Here is a 25,775-nt window from a genome sequence, read left to right on the forward strand (position 1 = left end):
TTAAATACTTGTTTTTTTTTTCTTTTTAATTATTATTATTTTGGTATCAAAAGTACTAGTGGTATTGGTGACTACTCAAAAGGTGAGTACTCATACTGGCATCCATCTTAAAAAAGTAAAATCGAGCATCCCTAATTATGATAAATATTTATTTCTAATAAGATTGACATTTTTCAAATTTTGTTCAAATTTTATTTCTTTTTTTAATCTTTTTTTTTTTTTAAAAGTAGTATCCATTTTTAAATTTGTTATAACATTTCCACTGTACCACCGGTATATGATACCTTTTCAAACTTTATTTTTAACAACAAATTTTAATATATAAAAAATAAATGTGACAAATATATCATTATTGATACTTCTAATTTAGCATTAAAAACAAACTGTTGAATGCTACTGGAATGCTATTAAATGCCTTTTTGTTTGTCAGTTGATGACAAATAAGTCCATTATTATAAAAAAAAATAGTTACACAAAAAAAAAAAATTGCAAATATTGGGAAGAGTTCTCAGTATGATGCAAGCACAATAATTAACATCTCGTTGAGTGAACGAATATTTCCCCGACAGCCTGTCAATCAAAAGTGAACCTTTGTCAATGCACGCTGTTAGCTCCAGCTCATTATATTGCCGAAGTAACTGGTGGGTGTTTATCAACATAAAATCAGTCAACAGGCCAAATATTTGACATCAAATGCCACAAATATATTCTTGTTTTTGCGGTTGGCTGACAAAGTGCAAGCGCTCTAATCAAGTGGTTCTTTTTAAACGTCTAATTATGTATCATTTCTCCCTTTTAATCAGCTAACGACATAATAGATCATGACTAATTCAACAAAAACACACGTATTACACCAATTAAAATGGCGTACACACACACACGCACAGACGCACAGACGAGAGTGAGAGCATGTTTTCCTCTTGAAGGACGAGCTTGGCCTGCAGCTAGCGCTTAATTGCGCGAGCTATCATTACGCGGAAAGTCAACAATTTTAAAAATACACGGAGCACCTTTCATGTTGCTAATGGTAGCAGCCTGGCACGCTGCTACTCGCTAAACAGCGCCGCCGGCGGGATGGTGCGGGGGGGGTGGAGGCGGATGAAAAGGGGGCGCGGGGGGGGGGCTGGCAATCAGCGGCGCACTGATGCTGACACTTTTGGACGCCGCTGCCATCTTGTCTCCGGCAGGAAATCGCATGCGACCCGCCTCGTTGTTGCAGCGAGGGCCGCGCTCGCCGCCGCCGGCCCTCGGGGAAACGCTATAATGAGGATCTACTTTGCGGCGTGACAGTCCATCATGTCCGCACATGTGCCACTTCACTTTGCGGCAGCATCCACGCATGACAGCTTTTTTTTTTTTAACCCTTACATCCCGCTCGGGTCAAATTTGACCCGTTTTGACATTTGACAGCAATAAAAATACCCTCAATGGCTTTCTTTCACTCTGTAATTTGATGACTTTTTCAAAAGTGCCCCAAAAAATACAGGAAAATTCAGCTCCCACTGAAACATACATGTGGGTTTTTAAGGTGTCATGAGGGAATCTTGAGAAAGTCTATTTTTCTGAGGCAATTGTGTTCACAGGAGATTTTAAAACAGCCTCAAGAACTGTCTGTGTACAGGTTCATGACAAAACAGGCACCTGTTGGTCTTTGACGGGGGGGGGGGGGGGGGGGGGGGGGGGGGCGGGGGGGGCATCAATTGATTCGATCTGGGGTCATAAGGTCACGAAGCTACTTGAGCTGACATTTACGTGACTGATGTCATGGCATACGTTCAAAAGGTTTTAATCCAAAAACTGTCAATCCCCTAAAAAATTGTATAGGTTAGAACAGAGGTGTCAAACATACGGCCCGCGGGCCGGATCAGGCCCGCAATGCGGTTTAATCCAGCCCTCGAGATGATTTTGTAAAGTTAAAAAAAATAATAATAATTGTAACATCAGACGAATTAATCAACCGGCCACAATCAAAATATATACAATTTGTGATTTCACAAACAGTCCTCATATGAGCAATTCAACTTGTACGGGGGTCGTCATTATTTTACATACAGCTTAAAGTTACGGTTTGTTTTAAAGGCCCGGCCGGTCTGCCGGTTTCACTCAGGAAAATGCACTTTTTAAATGCAGGATTTAAACAAACAAACTACTTCTCAATTTACAGCTCTGGGCTTCTCTTAATGTCTGGTGGTGATTTTGTCCTTTTCATTAACTGCGCCATACAAAGCATTCTGGGAACAATATATATGCAAAACATGTCCGGAACGTATACCGGCAAAGTGTCGCCCCGTTCCGTTTGCATTTGTGTTATTCTTCGGAGCAACATAATGACAGTTGAGCTCCGTAATTTAGGGCTGGTCCACAAATCTGTGTATAAATGACGTTAATCGTTTTTAAGTTATATACCGTTATTTTTAGTGTTGTTCCGATACCGTTTTTTGGCTCCCGATACCGATACCCAGCTTTGCAGTATCGGGCGATACCATACCGATCCTTAAGGTTTTTTTTAGTGCTGTTCCGATACCTTTTTTGGGTCCCGATACCGATACCGATACCCAGCTTTGCAGTATCCTCCGATACCGATACCATACCGATACTTAAGTTTTTTTTTTCCTCAACATGAAAAAGCTGTCCTGCCATTGGTTCAGAGCATTCAAGGACCAATCGGATATCTTAGATCGGCATGCAGTGAACATGTCACATACTAGTGAATGTCGTGCATAAGCAAGACACAAGATGCTGCATCCAAAATCCTATATTAGCGTTGGAATTAATGGTATCGGAATGTTACTTGTGAGTAGTCACCGATACCGATACCACTGTTTTAAAACTGTAGGCACCTCTGCCGATACCAGTATCGGTATCGGAACAACACTAGTTATTTTACTGATGCGGCCCACTTGGTAATATATTTTCCTCCATGCGGCCCCTGAGCGAACATGAGTTTGACACCCCTGGGTTAGAACAAAACTACCGTAATTCCCTCAAAATGTGTGCAGGTTAATATGAGACTCCAGAAATCCTCCAAAAGTTACACAGGTTATATTAAGACTACCTTAAACACCCTGAAAAGTTGCACACAATTCAAACAGACTACCCAAAAGTGTTACAAGCTAAAATAAGATGACCTTAAATACCCAAAAGTTGCGTTTGTTAATTAAAGTAAGACTACCTTAAATCCCAATCAGCTAGTTTGTTTACATACATGTTACATAGATGTAACATACCAGAAGTTAGACTGTACCTGTCTACGTATCAAATGTACATTGTTACATTCGCCGACATGCTAGCAGCTAGCCACCAGGTTGTTTGTTTACTTTTGTTGTGCCACATCAAATGTACTTTTTTTACTGTCCAAATCGCTTTACACCATGCTAGTAGTTAGCCACCAGCTAAATGGTGTACATGTTTTGACATAAATAACGCCAGTCTAAAAAGCTAGCAGTTAGCCACCTGTTAGCTTGTTTCCATATGCTGTGCCTGTGACCCTTGCTACGCCATGTCATGCTAGCATTAGCTTCTTACTAACTTGTTTACACAATGGTTGTTGCTTTTATTAAGAGGCTTAATGGGGTTCTAGTATAGTTTAAAAAAAAAAAAAAAAAGACCTAAAATTAATGTTGACCATGCTAGCAATTAGCCATTTACTAAGTTGTTTGTTGCTTTTAGTAAGAGGCCTAATGGGGTTCCTAGAGTAGTAAAAAAAAATAAAAAATTGACCTAAGACAATAAAATGTCTTCATGGAGACATGAAGCATTAGTGCTGCTAGCCTAGCATACACGCTACGGTGTTGCAAAGAGTCCAAACACGAGCATCTTGTCCACCTTCAGGCTTCCCGCGTGAACTTTGGACACTTAAACGCTGAAACGCGACTGATCTGTGCTGATAATGGTCGGCTTAATGGAAGCTGATCCTTGGCAACGGCTGGCAGTCCGGCGGCACGCTAAAGCTAACGCGATGCGAGCGGACAGTCGGCGGGGCGAGAGAGAGCGAGGACGGCCGACGCTTTTTCTCGGGGAGGTCGAAGGTGGGTAGCGGGAGACGACGGGCCGGGAAACGCTAAGCCGACTTGGCAGTGCGAGGATCCGGGCCAAAGGGGGTGCGCGCCACGGTGTCAGGCCGCCCGTGACCCTCCTCCCCCCCCCCCCAACCACCACAGCCCCCCCCTGGGCGGCTCTTACGAGGTGCGCGGACGCACGGACGGACGGACGGAGGCGTCGGGACGGGACGTTAACGGGAGGAGGCCGCGAGTCAGAGACCTGCTGGAGGTTGACAAGAGGCGAGGTCAAGCCGCCGCGTAAACAAGCTGACGGGAGAAAGCCAACAGGGCCGCCAGCGACGCGTTGCCGTGGAAACGCACAGCAACCGGCCTCGCTGGTGTGAAGGACGCCTGCAGTGTGTGCGTGTGCGTGTGTGCTCATTTCAGCCAAAATGTGGAAACAGCAACTCGTGTGTACTTTACACAATGAAACCTTAGAACAGATCCAAGTAGTAAGTTAAGCAGGAAGCTTCCTTTGTCTCGTAAGACGTTCCAACTGGAAGTATAAAAACTTTCTATGTCTCAGACTCTTATTTCATCAGAAACATATACATTAAAAAACAAAAACAAAAAAAAACTGTTGTCAATTTGAATATTTGACTCATTGAGCCATTTTCAGCAGTAAAAAGTTAATATTTTGTCTATAATTAATGTTGTAACGTCATTATTTTTCATGCACAATTAATACCTTTAAAAAGTAGTTTTTCTACTTGCTGTCAACTGATGATGACATCACCTGTGCTGAGGAAGTAGGTAAAGACCAATCATGGCTCAGTTTACTGGCCAAACCCCCACTGACCTGTGTATATGACTGGATAGCCAATAGCCCAGGCAGTTCGTACAAGGCCGGAGGCGGGATGGGGGTCACAATTTTTTTTAAAAAGTAAATAAATAAAATAAATAAGGTATGTGCTACTTTGAAGACCAACTTTTTTGTTTATCGCTCAGGCATCTATTGTTGAATTACAATTCTTTAATTAAAAAAAATAAAAATAAAAATAAGTTTCCTCCTGTACTAAACATCATTAAGCATTTATGCATTTAAGGCAAGTTGTAAAATGTCTGAAGTCCTCTTGTTTATGTTTAATAAATTCAAAACACCATCAACTGTGTACACTCTCAAACGTTCTCCAATTTCGACACTGTAAATGTATAGGATGGTATGCCGACAAACGTTTCTTGGGAGGAGCAATATGGCCGCCTTGTGACCTCAAAAGTCTTGGCCAATCGGCTATCCAGTCAGATAATATAGATCAGTGCCAAACGCAGAAAACAGGTGAGCCACGATTGACCGTTAGCTACTTCCTCAGCACAAGTGATGTCATCATCAGTCGACAGCAAGTAATTCAAAATCAATCATTTGCTGGCTGCCACGACAGCTGTAGCTGAGCAGTCTTGTCACTGAAGATCAATACTTTTCTTCAGCTAACGGCGAGTGTAAAAGTGTCCTCAACTAAAATACACGAGGATGTTTTTTGTTTCGCATCCTTCCTGCTTTGCGCCGCCGGCGGCGGCGGCGCCTGCTCGTTAGCGTTCGTATTATTATTTTTGATGATGCGTTTAAGCGCCTTTGAAGAGCGTCTTTGGGGGATTCGCCGGCGCTCTTTCTACTTTGCCCGCCGCCTCCTCTCAGACAAAACTTTGTTAATTAGTGTGCACCTGAAGGCAGCCTTTTTCCCTTTTCTGACTTAAAACGCGACGCTTCCTCTCCTTCTTCTTGTTTTTTTTTCTCCTCTTCAAGACGCCGCGGGCAGCATGCAAATTCAGGCCAAGCGTTTTTCCCCGCATCCTCCCATCCCGTCAGCGGCCCCGGGTCGGCCCCCTTAGCCACCTGATGTCTTTTGGATGATTCCGCCCGATCCGAGTTATCTCGTTGGAGTTCAAAGTCTTCAGGTCGCATCTTAGCTTTAAATGTCACACGACAATCGGCAGCACTATTTAAACAAACCTTCGCGATGTGTTCGCTTCCTCATTTTTATCTTTCTGCTGTGTGCGCTTGAGGTGCGTTTGGTGACAGCCAGAAGGGCGGCCATGTTGGCTACCTGCTAACGGTGCAGTAAAACGCAAATAAGCAGATGGCAGCCGGCCGCGAGCAGCATACAAACCGAAACGAGCTTTTTTTTTTACGGCGTCAAACTACTTTTTTGATCCCTTTTGGCGCTGGCGTCAGTATAGAAACATTGCGAAAGCTCCTCGGAGGAGCGTCACCTCGGTCCGCCGTCTCTTCGCTGCTGCAGATGGATATTTACGGAGGCAATTCGGGGTTAAGTACCTCGGATGCGAGGAGGCGTCCCAGATGGGATTCGCACCTTCTGGTCACAAGTCTGCGCTTTTTAAACATGTCTGCTAATTGGGCTGTGACCAGAACATCTTTTTTTTTTTTTTTTTTTTTTTAATCCCCAATGGGTGACTAAAATAAGTTTCATTATGAAAAGAAAAAGTTCGTTTCAATTGTATTTTTATTCTGATGTATTAGCTGCAGTTGTTAGATGGTCTGTTTAATTGAATTAATATATTTTAGTGCCATATTTGTTTTTAGTTTTTTAATTTAATTTATTTTTGCAGGGTTAGGGTGGGGAAAGCAAAAAAACAAAATTAACTGACACGCCCTTAATCGCCATTAAAGAAGAAGATGAAGAAGAAGATGAAGACGAACACAATAAAGACGAAGAAAAAAATGAAGAAAATGAAGATGAAACGAGTAGAAGAAGAAGAAGAAAAAGAAGTAGAAGTTGAAGAAGTAGAAGAAGTAGTAGTAGAAGAAGAAGTAGAAGTAGAAGAAGAAGTAGAAGAAGAAGTAGTAGAAGTAGAAGAAGAAGAAGAAGAAGTAGAAGAAGAAGTAGAAGAAGAAGTAGTAGAAGTAGAAGAAGAAGAAGTAGAAGAAGAAGAAGAAGAAGTAGAAGTAGAAGAAGAAGTAGAAGAAGTAGAAGTAGAAGAAGAAGTAGAAGAAGTAGAAGTAGAAGAAGTAGTAGAAGTAGAAGAAGAAGTAGAAGTAGAAGAAGAAGTAGAAGTAGTAGAAGTAGAAGAAGAAGAAGAAGAAGTAGTAGAAGTAGAAGAAGAAGAAGTAGAAGAAGAAGAAGTAGAAGAAGAAGAAGTAGAGTAGAAGAAGTAGAAGAAGAAGTAGAAGAAGAAGAAGGAGAGTAGAAGAAGTAGAAGTAGAAGTAGAAGAAGTAGTAGAAGTAGAAGAAGAAGTAGAAGAAGAAGGAGTAGAAGAAAAAGAAGTAGAAGAAGAAAAAGAAGAAGTAGAAGTAGTAGAAGAAGAAGTAGAAGAAGAAGTAGAAGAAGAAGAATATATTAACGTGATTTCATGACATGAATAAATGACAATAATAACGAAAGAAAAGAAAAATCACAGAAAAAAATGTAATGCATTACATGTTATTCTAATGATTATATGGCCTTGGGTAAATATTATGAGCAACACATAGCCACAAAGTGACAGAAATGTGGCCAATACCATCCCGCACATGATTTTATACACAATGCGCGCACGCCCACGCACCCACACACAGCTGCTGGAGATAATTTGCGAGTGTGTGTGATGCGGCATGAGAAGACCCTTTAACCTCTGCATCTTGACTGAACTGTGCATAATTGGTTGGTCAGCTCGTTGCTAATTAGCGTAGCATTAATGTGCGCCGCCCAGGGCTAATAAGCTGGTGCCAAGCGGGCGGAGGGGGTTGGGGGGGGGGGTGGGGGGGGGGGGGGGGGGGGGGCTGGTTGCTCCACTTGAGTGCCACCATTAACGCCGGCCTGTAGGCGGCCTTGCTGGGAGGTGATAGCGCCGCGGAGCCGCTCCAGTCCCGCCGGTTCTGGTCGGCACCCCCTCCCCCCCTCGCCACCCCCGGCTCCGGGACCTTCGACGTCCTTGCGAAGGAGCGCCGGTTTGCGCGTCCAGCTCATAGCGGGGGCCGCCCTCGGTGCTGCTGGGGAGGGGCGGCATCAAGTGGTGACTGATGTTGGCATGAGCCGTGCTGCCAAGTGAGCTGCTCCCCCCCCCAAACCGCCTCCACCCTCCCACCTCGCCTGAATGTTGATTTCAATTAGCTCAGTCACATGCTCCCATGCTAACGACCTCGCTGGTTCAAGGTCTTTGCCGGCCAAGCAGCGCCCCGGGTCAAACTAAGCGTTTGCCGCCATGTCGGTGCTGGTGGCCTGCCAGGCCCGCTTGGTCATCGGGAGGTTAGTGGGCGGGGCTAATCGGGACTGGTGGCCAGGGATTGGCCGGTGGGACTGACGAGCGCTGGCGTATGGAACCCCCCCGCCACGCGGACGACCGCTGTGAAAAACACTGCCACAACCGCGAAGCCTTTCACGGCATCACTGCGTGCATGAATTAAATGTGATGTAAATATGTTGCCACATTAGTGGCATGGTAGACCCCGGCTACTTGTAGGGAATATGGACCGGGTTCGCCCGCGAATAGCACAAATCCACACATAACTGACGGCCATTGAAATGCATTGAGGGGGAAAAAAATGCTGATAAATTTCATTATGTGTGTCAATGTTGGTCAAGATTATGATACTTGGAGAGTCAAATTGTTTTTGAAGGGACACCTGGTATAAGAACATTCGGCAACTGCTGGTATACAGCATTAAATACGTCAATCTATATTTTTAATTAAATTTTATTTATTTATTTTTGTGTGTTTTTTTATTTTTATTTTATTTTATTTTTTTTATATTATTTTTAATGTATTTTTATTTTAGTTTAGTTTATTTAGTATTTTATTGTCTGTTTTTTATTTTTATAGTTGGTTTAACTAGATTTAGTTCTTGAAGATTTAGTTTCCAAGAAACTATTTTCCAAAGTACATTTTTCTTTTCTTGACAACTTCACCATTTTCCGATGCTCAGGTAACGACCAATCACGGCTCACGTGTGTTCTGCGTTTGGTCATGTGACATGAGCAAGCTGAGCCCCTTGGGCACTGTGATGTCATTTGCAGTCGAGGGACAAAATGGCCACCGCCCCCTGCAGATGCTGCTTCAGTAATAATCCACAAATCCAACACGAATTAGAATGTTGTGTTTCAACGACATCAATGACATCAACTAATTTGATAATTATGGTAATTTATTGCTCAGGAAATGAACCCTGAATATGAATAATGTGATTTATACCATTTGAGCCATGGTGGATGTGTTGTTTTTCTAAAAAAATAAAATAAAAAATAAAAAATAAAAATACACTTTTTATTTCCACAAAGAAGAAGTACGAGTACTAATGTGTAGAAGTGAGCGCCAGCTTTCAGGCCATCACTGTTGTATGTGTCAGTGCTTCTATAGATAGACTTGTCAAGTGGGACCTGTGGGTCGCGGGGGTCCCGGAACCTCTTCGCCGGTGTTGACCTCTAGACAGACGCTGTCAGGTGCTCAATCACCTCGTAACCCCGACCCCCCCCCCCCCGCTTCCACACTCGCACCGCGTAATAAAGACGTCTCCGCTCGGACCCCGGCGTGACTGCCGGCTTGGCAGGTACTTGTGCTAATTGCCGGCCCGCGATTGGCTGCGAGAGGGCTTGTAGCTCGTTTGCGGCTCGTTTGGCGGCGTGACGGCGCGCAGTTTATCCGCTTGACAGCTTAGTTAGCGGCGGCGGGACGTGTGAAATGTCACACGCTTTTCTTTCTTTTTTTTTTTTTGTGCGCCAATTTGAGAGCATCATGCAAAGTGAGAGGAAAATGATGCGCCTGAAGATACTCGCACTCGTTTCACAAACGAGAATTTGAGAAGCTCCTTTGAAAGTGACTACTAACACAGTCCCTGTATACATTGTGTTGCTAATATTACTGGTATTGTATCACTTTTTTTTTTTGAAGAAGAAGAAAATGTAGATACACGCGCATATTCAACGTATAGTGCATATTTTCTTCCTATTATCTCGCATTGTTGTGATGTACAGCTATAAAAGTACGTGACAAATGTTCCAGTGATGAAGTCAGGAACCAAACGAGCAGTGTTAGCGCTAACAAGCTAACATGACCGGGCGCTCGGCTACTGTGTTAATTATTAATTAAACATGAGCAAAAAGGAGCAGGGGGGGCTCCCCGAACATGGTTGATCCGACTCCCCGGAGCTTTCCGTGGTCTTGTCTGCGGCTACAACGCAACGCTGGATAATTAGCTCCTTGCTACACGCCGACACTGACCTTTCAACTTCACCCACGCCGTCTGGGGAGCAGGCCAGGGTCGATGGGGGGGTACTTGAAACCCCTTCACCGTGCACCCCATTGTAACATGCTACGTGGCTACATGTTAGCATTACTAGTAATGTACTTTTATTTTTTTTCCAGAAAAACAACCTTTTCTGGAGCACGCATCCTCGTTGGATTCACAAGCTAATCCTGCTAGCACCATGGACAGCGACAAGGCCTCATAACCCTAACCCATCAACAATTGAGCAGTATTGTACTGTTGATGCTTCAAGACTTGGTTATAGTTTCGAGTTGGGGTTTCAAGACTGGTACAGTGTTTCAAAGGCTTGAAAACAGGGTGAAGGTATTAAAATAGGGTTTCAGTCCAGGGTTAGGGGTTTGAAGTAGTGTTTTAAGCCAGGGATTTGGTTTTTAAGCAGTATTTAAAGCATGATTTTGGTCTTTGTTAGTGTTTCAAGGATTGGGGTTTTGAAGGAGGGTTTCAAGTCCCATTTAGGGTATTAAAGTAGGGCTTGTAGGCAAAGTTAGGCCTAGTATTCAAGTATTCAAGACTTGGATTCAAACTAGAGTTTCACATCTGGGTGAGGGTTTTAAAGTAGGCTACAAGCCAAGGTTTGGGTTTTAAAGTAGGGTTTCAAGAATGGATTAGGGTTGAAAGTTGAGGTTTAGAAACAAAAATGGGTTTCAACAAGAGTGTATGGTTTAAAGTAGGGTTTCAATCCAAGATTAGGGTTCTAAAGTGGGCTTTCAAGATTGCATTATGGTTCCAAATTCAGGTTGCAAGACAGGATTCAGGTTTTAAAACAGGGCGTGAAGCCAGTGTTTGGATTCAAAGTAGGGTTTGAAGTCAGGGTTGGGGTTTCGATACCTGGTTAGGGTTTTGAATTAAGGTTGGGTTTTAAATTATGCTTTCAAAGCTTGAGTGAGGGTTTCCAATTACGGTTAGAAAACAGGGGTTAGAGTTTTTGAAGTAGGACATCAAACCAGGGCAATGTTTTAAAAGTCGGGTTTGAAGCCAGGGTTTGGCCCGTTGTGTGACTTCACCGCTCGTTTTCTGCCTCCCGTTTCTGCGCAGTTAGTGCTCATTAGTGTAATTTGATGTTTTGGAGTGGATGGCTGCGGGCGGGATGATTACCAGCACCCTGGCAACCCGTTTTGGGAATGCTAATTCACGCCTTTGAAAGCGACGCGTGTACGTATTGATTTTTCGCTCCCCAAATCTCTCTCTCCTTCTTAAATTGTCACGGGGCGCTAGTTATTGGGGGTGGGGGGGCTTTTTTGTTTATTTATTTCTTTTTTTTATAAGAATTCCAGCAGTTCAGTCGTGAGCTCGGCATGCTCGTCTTTCACCATCTTGTTACACTTTCGACGTGGCATTACACAGATGTCCGATCAGCATATTTGGAAGGAGGGAGGGAGGCGGGCAGATTAATGCCTCGCCCCTACTTGAGTGTACCAGGACAGGGATTAGGGCGCCAACAGCTGCGTCCCCTGACTGAGAAGAATTACAAGTATTATCACCTCCATCATTAAAAGAAGGCCGCGCCGCTTCAATCAATTCATCCCGGGATAACACGCCGCCAGCTGGACCCCCTGCGTGAGAACTTGACTTAATTGGCCAATAAGTGGAGGGGAAGGGCGCTCGCTATTTGATCAAATTACGCCGGCTCGGGGTGGAGGGATTACGGGTGGGGGGTGGGGGGTACTCCTGAAAAATGGCGGCCCACTTGGCGGAGGAGGAAGGCGAGCGCGCTATCCAGGTCAGGCTTTTGCTCGGGGAAATGTGCTCATTCATCATCACAGAACCCCCCCCCCCCCCCCCCCCCCCCCCCCCCCTCAACACATACGGCCAAGAACCCCCTCCCAACATACGTACACCCCCCCCCCCCAAGCCCAAGCCCCCCCCCCCCCCCCCCCCCCCCCCATCCCCTCCTTGGCCTCATTTCTGCCTGCTGTAAACTAATAACTTCCTGGGTCTTGTTTGGAGTCAGCGTCACTTGGACACACCCTCGAACACTGTGCATGTAGTTGTTGAGAATGTACTAGTTGAGAATGTACTAGTTGAGGGTGCACTAGTTGAGTGTGTAGTATAGGTGGGTCTAGTCGAGGAGATTAAAAGGTGATAGTGTAATAGTAGTTGAGTAAACGCGCTACCTCGGTTTTTGTCTCCTCTGTGAGACATGGATGCATTTTCGTTTTCTTGACTAATGTTCTTTTTTTTTTTAAATAAAATAAATAACATATTGCCATTAGGTACTAGTTAGCCCCAATGATAACATGAGTAGCTCACTTGTATTTGATTAAATATGAAATTAAATTGCATTAAAGATAAAATTAGAAAATAAAATTTGAAATATTTGTTGGAAAAAATAAATTGGTTTCAATTTAAAAAAAAAATGCAGTTTTTATTTATACAAATTTATATAATTGAATGAGTGGTTGAATGTAAAGTGCTTTGAGGGTTGTAAGTTGGAAAAATGTCAATTACCATTTGCCAAATATTTTTCAAAAATGGACATTTTAGAGCTGTAAATTTAATACCAGGATATTTTTGCTCACAGTTATCATGTGTTGTTGCTTAGTTGAGTGTAGTAATTGTTCGTTTAGTAAATACAGTCTATGCATCACACGTTTTAAGGAATCAAAAGTAATGGAACAAATTAACAATGTTAACAACGTTCACTTTTTCACGTCAGGTCACAAATCCCTTGCCTTGGAATTTCAACCCTGGTGATGCTCTTCGTTTAGCTTTGGGAGTAGTTTACGGTGTACTAGCTAAGTGTGTAAGAATGTAGTAGTTGCGGCTGTTTCATGAGTTGACTTGAGCTTTATAGTTGAGAATGTAATATTTGTAGGTTTTGATTGAAAATGTATTTGGTGATCATGTAGTTTTATTTTAAAAAAACCATGTCGTTAACGTAAATTCCATGTTTAAGACGTTGCCTTCTCCTCGTGTTTAGTCACGACTACTTCCGCTGATTATTCAAATGTTTTCATTAGCATCCAGACGCGAATAAACGTGCTCCAGTAACCAGACGAGCGTCGCGGCCACAAGAGGAATTTACATGCGGGAAAAGGCCAAGCACTCGCTGAGAGATGTTTTTTTTTTTAATTTTTTTTTTAACGACGAGGGCCGAGTCACGGCCGGCGGTGGTGTTGGCTCAAGGTGGCGAGGTGGGAAGCCGAGTCACCTTTCTGGGACGCTAGGCTAACCGCGACGCTAATGAGCAACACTGCCCTCAAGTCGGATAAGTCACACCGGACACTTATGAGTGTGCGCGCGCGCGCGAGTGTAGTAGTTTTGTTGCGGAGGAGTGCGTGTATCCATTCCTCAAGATAATTCCTAAGTGGAGCGCGTGCGTTTGTCACAGCGGCTGGCATTAACTCCGCATTGCCGTCCCTCCAGGGGGCCCGACGTGTCGACTGAACTAGCGCAGCGGAATTAGACTCTTTTTGCCGTGTTGTTCATACGGAGGCAATTAAACGAGTTTTTAACCTCACAACCTCGCTGCCGTTATTAATGAAGAGCTAATTAGGTGGGCTGTCGGAACCGGTCCCGAAATGAAAGCGGCGAAACGTTTTTTTATTTTTTCTCCCCCACTTTTGTTTGTTCAGTCCAACCCGCAGGTGATATGAGGTTCGTTTTATTTCATTACATGAGACTTTTTAGCGTCACAACGAACAGATGGCGGCACAACGACGAATGCCATTAGCATTAGCGTTAGCATTGGAGTGTTACTGTATATAGAAGTATGGAATTGAAAGTACAGTATTTTCTGATTTTTTTTTTTCTTTGACTTTTGGTGACAAAGAGTTCGAATGTGACAACGGCTGTAGAAATGGAAAATTTATTTTTAACACATTCCTCATTACGTACACATGTAAAAAAAACGCATAAATTGGAAGAACTTAGGGCTAGCGGCTAGCCTGGCCACCACGGCATTGGCTTGTCGCTAGCCAATGAACAGCCATTTAATAGCAGACAGGTGACCTCAAGCTGCCCTCTCATTGGCTCTTTTCAGTTGCCTGTCATGTCAAGGGAAAGCTCCATTATATTTTTCAAAGCAGAAATTAGGACTCCAATGCTAACGCTAAAGCTAGCATCTCGCGTGGAGCCGTAATATGCTCCATTTCCTGTTCTGTGGCCATCGTCTTATTTTTATCGATTGGCAGTTTGGCGCTAAATGGGGTGGGGGGGTTGGTTGTGTCCTGTGTAAACGCAACAACAGCTGGAGCCGCTCCTTACTTTGAAGCGGACATGTTGCAATTCCCATGGTGAATCTGTCCCGCCTCGCACCTGGCTGATCTGCGAGTGAAACACCCACGCTCACATGACACCACAGAGCGACCTCACGGCTAGCTAGCTTGCGCTATTAGGTACGGTGTGTCCGCATTGACGTTTAACTGGCTAAATAAACGTGTCTGATTAAAACTCATTCGCTGCCATTGACGGCTCGCTGTGCTCCTCGCTGATGGAAACAAACGGCAAAAGGCAGCTTGAAAAGATGGACGCCAGACCTGAGGGATGAACTAGCTTAATGCTAGCTAGAGTGAGGCTAATACAACAACGCAGGTGGCTTTAAAATGGAGCTAAAGATGAACAAAAAAATACATCCTGGGTTCTGTCATTGACACGCTACATCAACACACTCTGATACATTTGAATGAGGTATGCAAAAGCATTTTAGTAAACATAAGATGAAGATGAAGCGCTGCGTAAGATTGTGGTGTCGCACCGGTGAACATTGTGAGGCGGTTGGCGGCGGACTCGCTCTCATTTGCGGTAATTAGCGGCGGCGGCGCGTGCTAACGAGCCCCTTTGATCGCCCGCTGATGAAACTTTTGATTGTTGCGCGACGGTCTTTGATTGCCCGTGACGGTCTTTGATTGTCGGGCGACGGTCGGGCCGCTTGTTTGCTCTCCTGCTCTGGGAGGAGCTTTGACGTATCAAAGGCGCGCGGGCGCTTTATGAAAGTTTAATTGTGTTATTGATTTAGCGGAAGGTTTGACGCCCGCAGTGTCAGCTCCCCTGGCGGAGCTTAGCGCATTCAAATGCTCGTCAGCGCCTCCTTTCCTCCTCCCTCCTTTCTTTCTTCCTTTCTTCCACGCAGAACAATCGCCACGGGCCAGCCTCGCGGGCGCGGTTTAATTGCCATTAATTAAAAGCATAAATCTTTTTTCTCTTCACTGACTGCTGCTCTTAAACACGCCTTTGCGTCGCTCCGCTTGTCAGGATCCCTCCCGGCGAGGCAGGGTTCATCCATCCCCCCCCCCCCCCCCCCCCCCCACCCACCCACTCCTCATCGCTTACCGGCACACCAGACGGTTCCGGAATGGTCTTTTTAGCACGTGACGCCATCCTTTCTTTATCGACGTTCTAATGAGGTCAAGCGAATCGGCTCGTATGCTTTGTGACGGTGCGGAAAAAACAGCCGGCGCGGCGAACGCCGGCTCCCACGCAATTGAGTCGGGGGCCCGGCCCGGCCCGGCCCGGCCCATGCCGTCTCCCGCTCCGCCGCCGTGGGCTGCCTAATGAGACGGCCATTAGCCTCCTCGGCGTTAGCGGCTAGTGCGGCCGGACGGGATGGTGGAAAGGGACGCCCGGTCGGGGCTTTAATGGCACGTGACGGCTCCATTTAGCGGAAGGAGATGTGATTTTTTGTGTGTGCGGGCCAGGCCGATTTTCACACGAGTTCCGCTCCACTTGTGACGCGTTTGTGCAGTTGGCCGTCACGGCCTGCAGCTAAGCTGACGTAAACAATGTTAGCATGGGGGGAAGACGGTGCTTTGGTGATTGTTTGGCTCAGTATTTCATTTAAGGTGTTTTTTTTGTTTTTACAATTTGTTAATTGATTTTATGTATGAATTATTAAATTTCATTTTTACAATATATTTCCATTTTTGTATTTTTTCTGTTCATATTTTGTATTTTATTCTTTCATTTTTTCATTTATTTTATGTTTGAAATTTATTTTATTAAACATTTAATTTTTACACTTTTGCATTTTTTTTATTTTTATTTTGTAAAAGTATTTACATCTGGTCAAGTAAAATTTTTATGTGTGTTATTTTCATTTTTTTTTCATTTGTTTTGTGTTTATTTTTAATTTGTTTATTTTAAAAAAGAAATTATTTACATTGTCATGTTGCAAATTTGTTTTAAAAAAGAATAAATTTGGAATAATTTCTAAAATTTTGTAAAATTAAAAATGCTGGGTAAAAAAATAATCAGATTTTAGATTAATTGGTCAATTTGATGCAATTTTGGGTTGTTTTGTATCAAAACAACTTAATTTTTACATCTGGTCAAGTAAAATTTTTACAAATGTGTATGTTATTTTCATTTTGTTTTATCTCCATTTGGTGCATTTGTTTTGTGTTTTTTATTTGTATTTTTTTTTTTTTTTTTTAAATGGAAATTTACATTGTCAAGTTGCAAATTTGTTTTAAAAACTTGAATAAATTTGAAATAATTTCTAAAAAAAAAATTAAAATTAAAACTTCAAAATCAGATTTTGGATTATTTGGTCAATTTGACGCAACTTTGGGTTATTTTGTATCAAAACAACTATTTTTTTATTTTTTATTCTTTTGTAGAAAAACAAAAACAAAAGTTGAGTTAAGCCAAGTAGCGAGTCAGCCCATTTTTTTTTTTTTTTCCAATCAAATTGGATTATTTTTGACCCATCAAATTGAAACGTTTCAGATTTTTCACACTTTGTAAATATGTTTGCAATTCTCTGGTCAATATATCTTCAACTAGATGAAACGTGCTGACTGGTTTGGGCCGAGCCAACTCTCACGCCGCCGCGGGCTGCCTAATGAGACGCCCATTAGCCTGCTCGGCGTTAGCGGCTTCGCCTACGCCAGACGCGATGGCGGAATGGACATGCGGTCGGTCGAGGCTTTAATGGCACGTGACGGCTCCATTTAGCGGAAGAAGACATGATTTTTTGGGGGTTTTTTTTGTCTGGATGCGGCCGATTTTCACACGATGTCCGCTCCACTTGTGACGCATTCGCGGCCCACAGCTAACTTGATGTAAACCGGGTTAACATGCAGGCCATTGAAGATGCTTTTCATTTGTAGCTTTGAAATTGAGTGTCAAAACATCTTCACTGTTGAATAATAAAGCTTCAAATAATGCAAAAAAAAAAAAAAGCACTTTGATTAACTCATTCACTGCCATTGACGGAAAAAGACGTCAAATGATGCATTTTTGGGCTGGCAGTGAATGTGTTAAACAGAAGGCTTGCTAATGCTACCTGAACTTGCATGTCACCCTTTTTGTGAACATGTCTTCAATTTTGTACATTTATTTTCAGTTTTGTAAATGTATTTGTCCTGCAATTGGCTGGCAACCAGTTCAGGGTGTACTACTGCCTGAAGCTAGCTGGGATAGGCTCCAGCAGCACCCGCGACCCTTGTGAGGAGTAAGCGGTAAAGAAAGTGGATGGATAGATGGATAAATGTATTTGTAAATGTATTTTTTTGCCAAAAAAAAAAGTTTGTAATTTTATTACTAAATGCATTTAACATTTTGTAAATTCTTGATTATGTAATTTGTTTTATTTATTTATTTGTTTGAGTTTGAGCGTCAGTTTTCGTTTTGTAAAAATTTTCAAGTTTGCCGTTTTTTTGTTGTTGTATTTTTATTTTCTAAATGCATAAAATTGTAGATGTGTTTTGAATTTTGTAAATTTGTTTTACTATGTTATTCATTTAATTTTTCAACTATTATTATTAAGTATATTTAACATTTTGTAAATAATATTTGTTTGTTTTTTTAGAATTTTTTTTTAGAATTTTTTTTACATTCCTTTTTCAATTTGTAAACCAGTATTTTTTATACATAATTTTATGCAAATATTTTTTTTTGTTGCAAAATTTGGTTTTGTAAATTTGTTGTGCAGTTTGTATGTTTCTTTTTTTTGTAAATGCACCTCCCATTTCGGAAATAAATTTAAACTTTATAAATTTGTTTAAAATTTAAAACAATTTTGTTTCCCATTTCATAAACCTTTAAAATGATGAAAACTGCAGTTTCTCTCACAGCCGCGTGCCATTTATTAAGCCCGGCAATTCACGGCACGTTCGCGGCATCACAAGCGAGACGCGTTCGCTTTAGCGCAGGTGATCGACGTCCTTCCCCGACAAACATCTTAAGCGGCGGCGACACTTAATTGGGACATTTTCCACTCCGGTTCCGATGTTGACGATGACGTCCCGAGGATGTTCCGGTCGGGCTAGCCGTCAATTTGACCCCCCCACAGCTCATAACCAATCCGGCGCAGGAAGCAGGAAGTTCCAATTAAAATTCAAATAAGCCCTTTAACGGCCCCTTCAATTGACAAGCCCGCAATGATTTTTGGAATCGCCGCCTGTCAAAGGTCTCGGAGAAACTCGGCCTGATAAGGCCCAACGCTTCCAATTAGCGTCCGAGCCGGGCCTCGGCCGCTAATGATTTCCGCGTCCCTCAAGATGCGGCGCCGACACTTATTGCAAATTACCGGCAAAAGAGCCGCTCGTATTGATGAGCGGGCCCGCCGCTCTCCCCGTCGCGCCGCCAGGGTCCGGAGGCCGTCCGCCCCGGCCCCCGCTGACGCAAATGCTAATGCTAACGCGAGGGGGGGGGGGGGGGGAGGGCTCATCAATAACGTCTGGCCTCGTCTAATTATAGACGCCGTCTCTCAGGGCGGCGGGAGGCCGCGGGGCAGCGGCGTAATTGAGCCGAGGAGAATCTCCTTGGCCGCCGTTGTTTACAGTCCTTGAAAACGGATGGAGAGGGGATGCTTCCCAGGCGGGATTCCCGGGCGGGGGGCCGGCCCTGTTTGCTATGCGGGGGAAGCGGGGGTATCGGCGCACGACGATGATGCGCTCCCGCCCGGACGGGGATTTCGAGGCGAAGGCCAAAGCCGTTTTTGCCGGCAGGGTCATCTTCGTTTATTCGGCGCAAATACAAAATGGACGGTGTTTAGCGGCGGAGAAACGGGGCAAGGACACCGAAGGTTTGGTATTCCGGTGCGTCCAGGGTTATTAGAGGTTTGGGAATTTTTCCTTTTAGTTTAGTTTTGATTTCATTTTGAGTTTAGTTTTTTTAAATTTTGTTTTAATTAGTTTTCTGGGTAGTTCTTATTAGATTTAGTTATTTAATAAATGCTTAGTTTTAGTTTCAGTATTAGTTTTAGTTTTTTTTAAATGCGTATTACTTGTGTAAAATATTTAAAAAAAAAAAAAAAAAAAAAAAAAAAAAAAAAACACCATGGGAGCGATGTCATTTCAACGTGCTTTTCTATTGGCTGCTGCTAGATGACATCACTTCTGTGTGACACATTTTCAATCGTCATTATTCTGGTTAATATCAAAATAAATCTACTTAAAAATCACATTTAAAATCATCCCCAAACACTCATGCATTAAATTAATTACCGAAGACGAAAATGTACAACACTTTGTATCGAGCAATTTTTGTTTTAAATAAAGTTGAGTTGAATTTAGTTTTTTTTGTGATTCTACTCACGACAGACACGCCCACCACATTCTTAATGTTGAGTGAGTCCAGGATTTTCCAAACACACAAATTCTTACGTCCACGAACATGTTTCCGAGATGTAGGCGTTTAAAAGCGCACGGCGCGGTGATGCGACGAGAGACGAGCGCAGTCACGAAGCGTTAGCGGCGTTGCGCGCTGACGAGGGCAGCCGAGACCCCCGCCGGTGCCAAAACGGCTCGGCCGCGAGAGCTTTTTGCCCTTTTGGAAAACAGAACCTGAGATGAGGAGGGAAGGAATTAAAAAAAAAAAAAAAAAAAAAAAAAAGGCCGGCGGACACGAGACGGCGAGAAGGGAGTGGAGGGGGCGGGGCTAGCACCTCCGGCGAGGAAAGCCACAGAAAGGATTGAGAAGATGGTAGGAAGTGAGAACAAAAACATGTTTGGGAGGATTCCGATCTGGACAATCGCAGTCCACGTCCGCTTGCGATGACTCGTAAACAGACGATACTCTGGATTTCAAGAAATTCCTGGGCTCGTACTTTGACAAACTACTATGAAAGAATTGGCCAAAATGAAGCCCAATTCACTGTAATCTATGTGTGTCAATGCATGACAATGCAGTATGGAACACCCATGTAACTAGGAGTGCGGAAAGGGTGTGGAAAAGCAAATAAATAGAGAGGGTGAGGAGAGGAATCTTCAGAGAGTGCAGGAGTGAATTGTATCAGTCAGTTCCTCTCCTCTCAACTGAGTGTCTTCTCTCCTTTCTGTGTCGTGTTTAATAGATGTCAAACAGGTAACCCCGACAATGCCTAAAATAAATAGATTTGCACAGATTAAAGTTAATTAAATTAAATTAAATAATTAATTACAGTTATATGCTGACACTGAGAGCCAGGGACCCCTTCGAGGGGACAATTTTCTTTTTCCAAGGAAGCCTTCATAATCCGATTCCCAATGAACTGATTCACTGCCGTGCACGTTTATACCCGCCAGCTACAATTCAACCGTTTACTGCCATCAACGTATATAATCGTCAAGTATGTTTTTTCAACGTGGAGGCTTGGCAGGCCTCGCCCACGTCAGTAAAAAATAATAATAATAACAAATCAGGATTACAAACCAGGTAATGACCACGAGGTACTTGTAGATGGCAGTGTTGCTTCACTTTGGGTTGAGGTTAGCACAGTTTAGGAAATGAAATTTCACTTGTGACATTGATCAAAAGGGAGAGGAATGGCAACACGGACGTCGGGCAAGATTAGGCAACTAAATCTCCAGCTGAGTGTGTAAATGTGTGATATAACCATGTTATTCAAAGGGGTGTGTTGCAAAACTGAGAAAAAAAGCTTATGGAATGATAGCGCGAATGGCAAATCCATGTAAAAAAAAAAAAAAAAAAAGTCACTTACCTTCACCGTGAGCCATATGGTGAGTCAGCATCGTTCACATTTCTGTAAATAAATGACAATTTGGCCATCAGAACTCATTTCTCAGTCTTGTTTTTGTTGTTTCAAACATTGAGATGTCATAAAAGCAACAAATATTCACATCAAAGTCACCGTGCTGACAAAAAAATGCAAATTTTCTCTCACTTTTGTTAGAAGTGAGCCTTTTTGGTGAAGCTAGCTCATGTTTGATGGTTGATTTAAAACAACACAAAACAAAACAAAAAAAACAGTACCACAAACTTTTTTTTTGTTGAACCGAGAGAGTTCAGCCTTTATTATGGCAGATTTGGTGCTTATATTGTTACAGACCAACACTATTAAAACGTTTTTTTGTTTTGTTTTGTTTTTTAATGTTAAAAGAATTTGAAACAGTTTGAGTTTGTGGTCTCCTTAATTGTCAATTTGATAAATTCAACACAAAACTAGTGGAAAAAGTGGCTACAACAATTGACATTTTTGTGGCAAATTATTCAAGGATCATCTCAGAATTGGAGGATGCGTTTGTTGCATTCCACCCATCAAACTCAAAAGAATCTATACATACAAAATACTAAAACATGCAGTTCCGGAGTACATTTAGTTGTCCTGAAACCCAAAAAAAAAAAAAAGTTCTTATCCCACCCCACTAAGGACCAAAGTGAATACAAATAAAGTCAGCTGTCATCAAACCTTTGATCGTTTATTACATATTATTGATGAATATGTAGCAGAAAATCAAAAAAAGTGTGTTTATTTATCAATAATTTTGACGCCCAAATGACCCCACCCACCCCAAATTTATTTGCATGTGCATTTTGAAGAAGCACATACACAACACATGACAATGCAGTATTATTATTATTATTATTATCGTTATTATAAAAAAAAAAAAAAGGCAGACGTTTGTTGTGCGTTTGCTAAGTGGTTACAAGATCTTCCATCTGGCCAATTTCTCCCCTACAGCAGACACGAATCCCCCTCCCGTCCGTCCGTCCGTCCGTCCGTCCGTCCGTGCGTCCCTGCCCGCCCCCTTTTGCATCATTCCAACATGCAGATAATAGGCTTTGACTTGTGGCTGCACGTTTATGGCTCTTTTCATGTGGTGGTGCGCCGTGACAAGCCAGCCAGTCAGCAGCCAGCCAGCCTGTCAGCCTCTCTAATGATTCCCCCCCCCCACCCCCTACTCTCTTTTCTGTCTCATTGGCCGTTTCCTTCAAAAACAAAATTGCTCATTTCAATTCTCCCGCCCGGGGGCGTTTTTGGGGGTCTTCAAATATTGTTGGAAAGTGAGCGGATTAGGCAAAATATGCTTTTTTAAAATGTTAATATATTTTCTGGTTCACTCTGGGCTCCTCCGAGGCCAATTAGGCGCTCTCTGCCGGCTGCATTAATGTCAAGCTGACATGGCGGCTGTAATTACTCGCGCGCTTGAAACAGACCGACTTTTTTTTTTTTTTTTTTTTTTTCTTTCCCCCCCTCCGCTCTCCTCCTTCTTCTCTCCTCACCCACTCGTGGCGAAGACGAGCGCCTGGCGGTGACACGCCGGCCGTTTGATCATTTAATCATCGCTCGCTTCCTCGCAAGCGCGCGAGTTCACCTTGCGTTGTGCATCGGGTTGCAAAAAAAAACAAAAAAAAACGTCGTTTTCGACGGGGGTCATTAATGGCGCAGTAGAGGTGCGCAATGTGGACAAGGCAAAGCTCTTATCTGACAATTTTGGCTGTGCTCGCAGTTGACCTGAGGGCAGCACAACACAGACTTCAAGATATGCATGAGACGGTCGCAGATACTCAGTAAGCTGCAGCAAAATGAGTCGCTCTACGCAGAGGAAAAAGAATATATGCATGTGGGTAGTATATTATCTGTCAACATGCTGCTATTTACTAGCAGGTCTACCAATTTTTCGCGTTATTAACATTAAGCTAAACGGGCTTTCCTTCAAAGGATACTTGACTCATTGAGCCATTTTCAGCAGTAAAAAGTTAATATTTTGTCTATAATTACTGTGGTAACTTCATTTTTTTTCATGTACAATTAATACCTTTGAAAAGTATTTTTTCTACTTGCTGTCGACTGATGATGACATCACATGTGCTGAGGAAGTAGGTAACGGCCAATCGTGGCTCAACTGTTTTCTGGGTTTGTTCAGTAAACTGAGCCACGATTGGTCGTTACCTACTTCCTCAGCACAGGTGATGTCATCATCAGTCGACAGCAAGTACAAAAATTACTTTTTAATGGTATTTATTGTACATGAAAAATGATGAAGTTACCACATTCATTCTGGACAAAATATTAACTGTTCACTGCTGAAAATGGTTCAACGAGTCAAGTATCCCTTTAAATTAAAATATGTCAGCAGGAAGTGGCAGCTTGCTGGAAATTTTTTTGCCAAGATTTTATGTGTATAAATTGTGAAAAATTGAAGCACTGTAAATATTTTGGAGATGCATGATGTGTGTGTGTTTTTTTTTTTAATTATATTGAAAATTTTAACAACAAAAGAAGGCATTTACATATCAATCTCAATAAAGGTTGTAATTTGTCAAATAAATAAATAAAAATAAATACATATAAATTGTAAAACTAATTGGCTCAATTTTGGAATCTGTTACAACATGAAAAAATTGAGCGCTGTGAATATTTCCTGTAATTATGTTTTTTTTTTTAGTTTTTTTTTTTTTTTAAATAAATGTACAAAACTATTTTGTAAACATTTATGTTCTACTTACAGGTTGTTTAGTGATTTTTTTTTTCTGTTAAAAAAACTTAATTATGCTCCAACATAACACGTAAAAAAATGAAGCGACTTCCAAACGTGGCCACCATATGACAGGAAGTGACGCGTAGCGCCATGGTCAGCCCCTTCCGGATCATCTAAAATGTCAACCCCCCTTTCCGATTACCTTGGCGAAGCGTGAACGCGCACATCAGGAGCGCGGCGGTAATTATTTGTGCGATGCCATCAGCACGGATCAATCAGTCGGGAAGGCTGCTGGCGGAAGGCGGCGAGCCTCGCTTGATTGACAGCTTCGGTAATGATGGGATTGCACCCCCCCCCACCCCCCACGCGCGCCCTCCCTCCCCCTTCCGCACACTCGCCAGGACCACATTGGGAACGCGCTCCCGATCAATGCGCTCGTCATGTCGGAATGATTTGCCGGGCCGGGAACGTCATTTCCGCCTTCGTCGGCTTCCCACATCAAAACTCGCCTGCACGCGCTTCACGTCGCTCATCGACGTCACATGCTCGCCAGACACATCATACATGACAAACCGTATACGGGATGCTGCAAAACATACACGCTTTACATGTCATTGTTTAAACCATCTACAATCCCTTTTTTTTTTTTTTTAACATAAATGATCGAACATTTTATATAGTGCAAACTAGAAAAATGCATTTTTGCTGTTTTTTTGTTTTGTTTTTTCCCCCCCCCCATAAAGTCCAATGTGGATTTGCGGTTTTACAACAAAATGTTTACTCTTGTAGACAGACGGGGTGGGCCACAATCCAATTGCATAATAGAGCCGCCTCTGCTTGAGCAATTTTTATTTTTTTTTTATTTTTTTTAAGACCACTCACAAACTACACTCGTCGGTCCACTTAATTAGGTACACAGTGAGTATGATCACGTCAAGACATCTTATGTAACAAAAACTGGATAAAATACTTGATTTCTTTTTTCAGTAAAAGCTTGAAAACACACTCGAGTCATTTTATTAGGAACAGTGCTGAAAAAGTTGGGAATAATACACATTATATAAAGTAACGAAAGCCCAATGTGGCGTTATTGATTAAATGCAAAATGCTTTCGACACATCATTAGGTACAGTTGCACCCTTTTTTTTTTTTTGACAATGTTTTGATAAGTGTCACTAAAATTGAAGCTAATTGTTGCTTGAATGTCTTGAAATACTTTCATCTTTAGCCTACCCCATCGTCCATTTGAAGCCATGTCAAATTTGTACAGTATTTTTTATTTTATTTGATACCGAAAAGTCTCTGCGGAACTTAAAAAGAAAAAACAAAACAAAAAATGAAAACCACCAAAAGCAATTGAATTTGGTTTGTGATTAATTAATGATTATCACTTTTTTTTTGTAATTGTTAGTGTTTAAAAAAATAAATAAATAAAAAATCCTCCATTTTGTTGTGGACATTTTTTCCCCCTAAATGGCCTCTGAAATATAATTATTTACAGCTATTTACAGTTTTTGAAAGCTTTTATTCATCAACGTGACCCATTTCTCAGTCAGGGGAAGTGATCACGTGTTATGCAAAATAACTTACATGCACTGAAAATGTTTGTATTCATGTCGTTTTGTTTTTGTTTTAATGGACTATTTAATAGAATCTTGACCAACTTGAGTCTTGTTTATATTGCTTCACTTTTCCTCGGCTCATTTGCATCATGTCCGTGTTGCAATAATTACGAGTTTGTTTTTCCTAAAAGTCATTTAGCAACCCTCCCCCGCCCCCCCTTTTTTTTTTTTTTCGGCCGCTTGATTGACAGTCTAAATGGCGCAGATGCTGCTGCGCTCTGAAGGTCGCCAACGGTGCAAGGTGACAGCTTACACGACTTTCCCGCTGCAAATGGACACGTGATGACGCTGGGACACTAAACATGCACATAAAAAAATTAAAAATTAAAAA

The 25,775-nt window shown here is 42.5% G+C and overlaps 1 protein-coding gene across 3 annotated transcripts in view; it reads right to left on the reverse strand.

The window, feature by feature from the left end:
* The window catches only part of tgfbr3 (transforming growth factor, beta receptor III), a 259,659-nt gene that overhangs the window by 101,366 nt on the left and 132,518 nt on the right, over positions 1-25,775 (reverse strand). For all 3 annotated transcript variants that reach the window (XR_013285283.1, XM_077533668.1, XM_077533667.1), the window contains one exon: positions 21,101-21,142. The gene's annotated coding sequence lies outside the window, so the exon portion shown is untranslated. The remainder of the gene's footprint in view (positions 1-21,100; positions 21,143-25,775) is intronic.

Source organism: Festucalex cinctus, chromosome 10, assembly GCF_051991245.1.
Source record: "Festucalex cinctus isolate MCC-2025b chromosome 10, RoL_Fcin_1.0, whole genome shotgun sequence".
NCBI classification, from domain to species: Eukaryota; Metazoa; Chordata; class Actinopteri; order Syngnathiformes; family Syngnathidae; genus Festucalex; species Festucalex cinctus.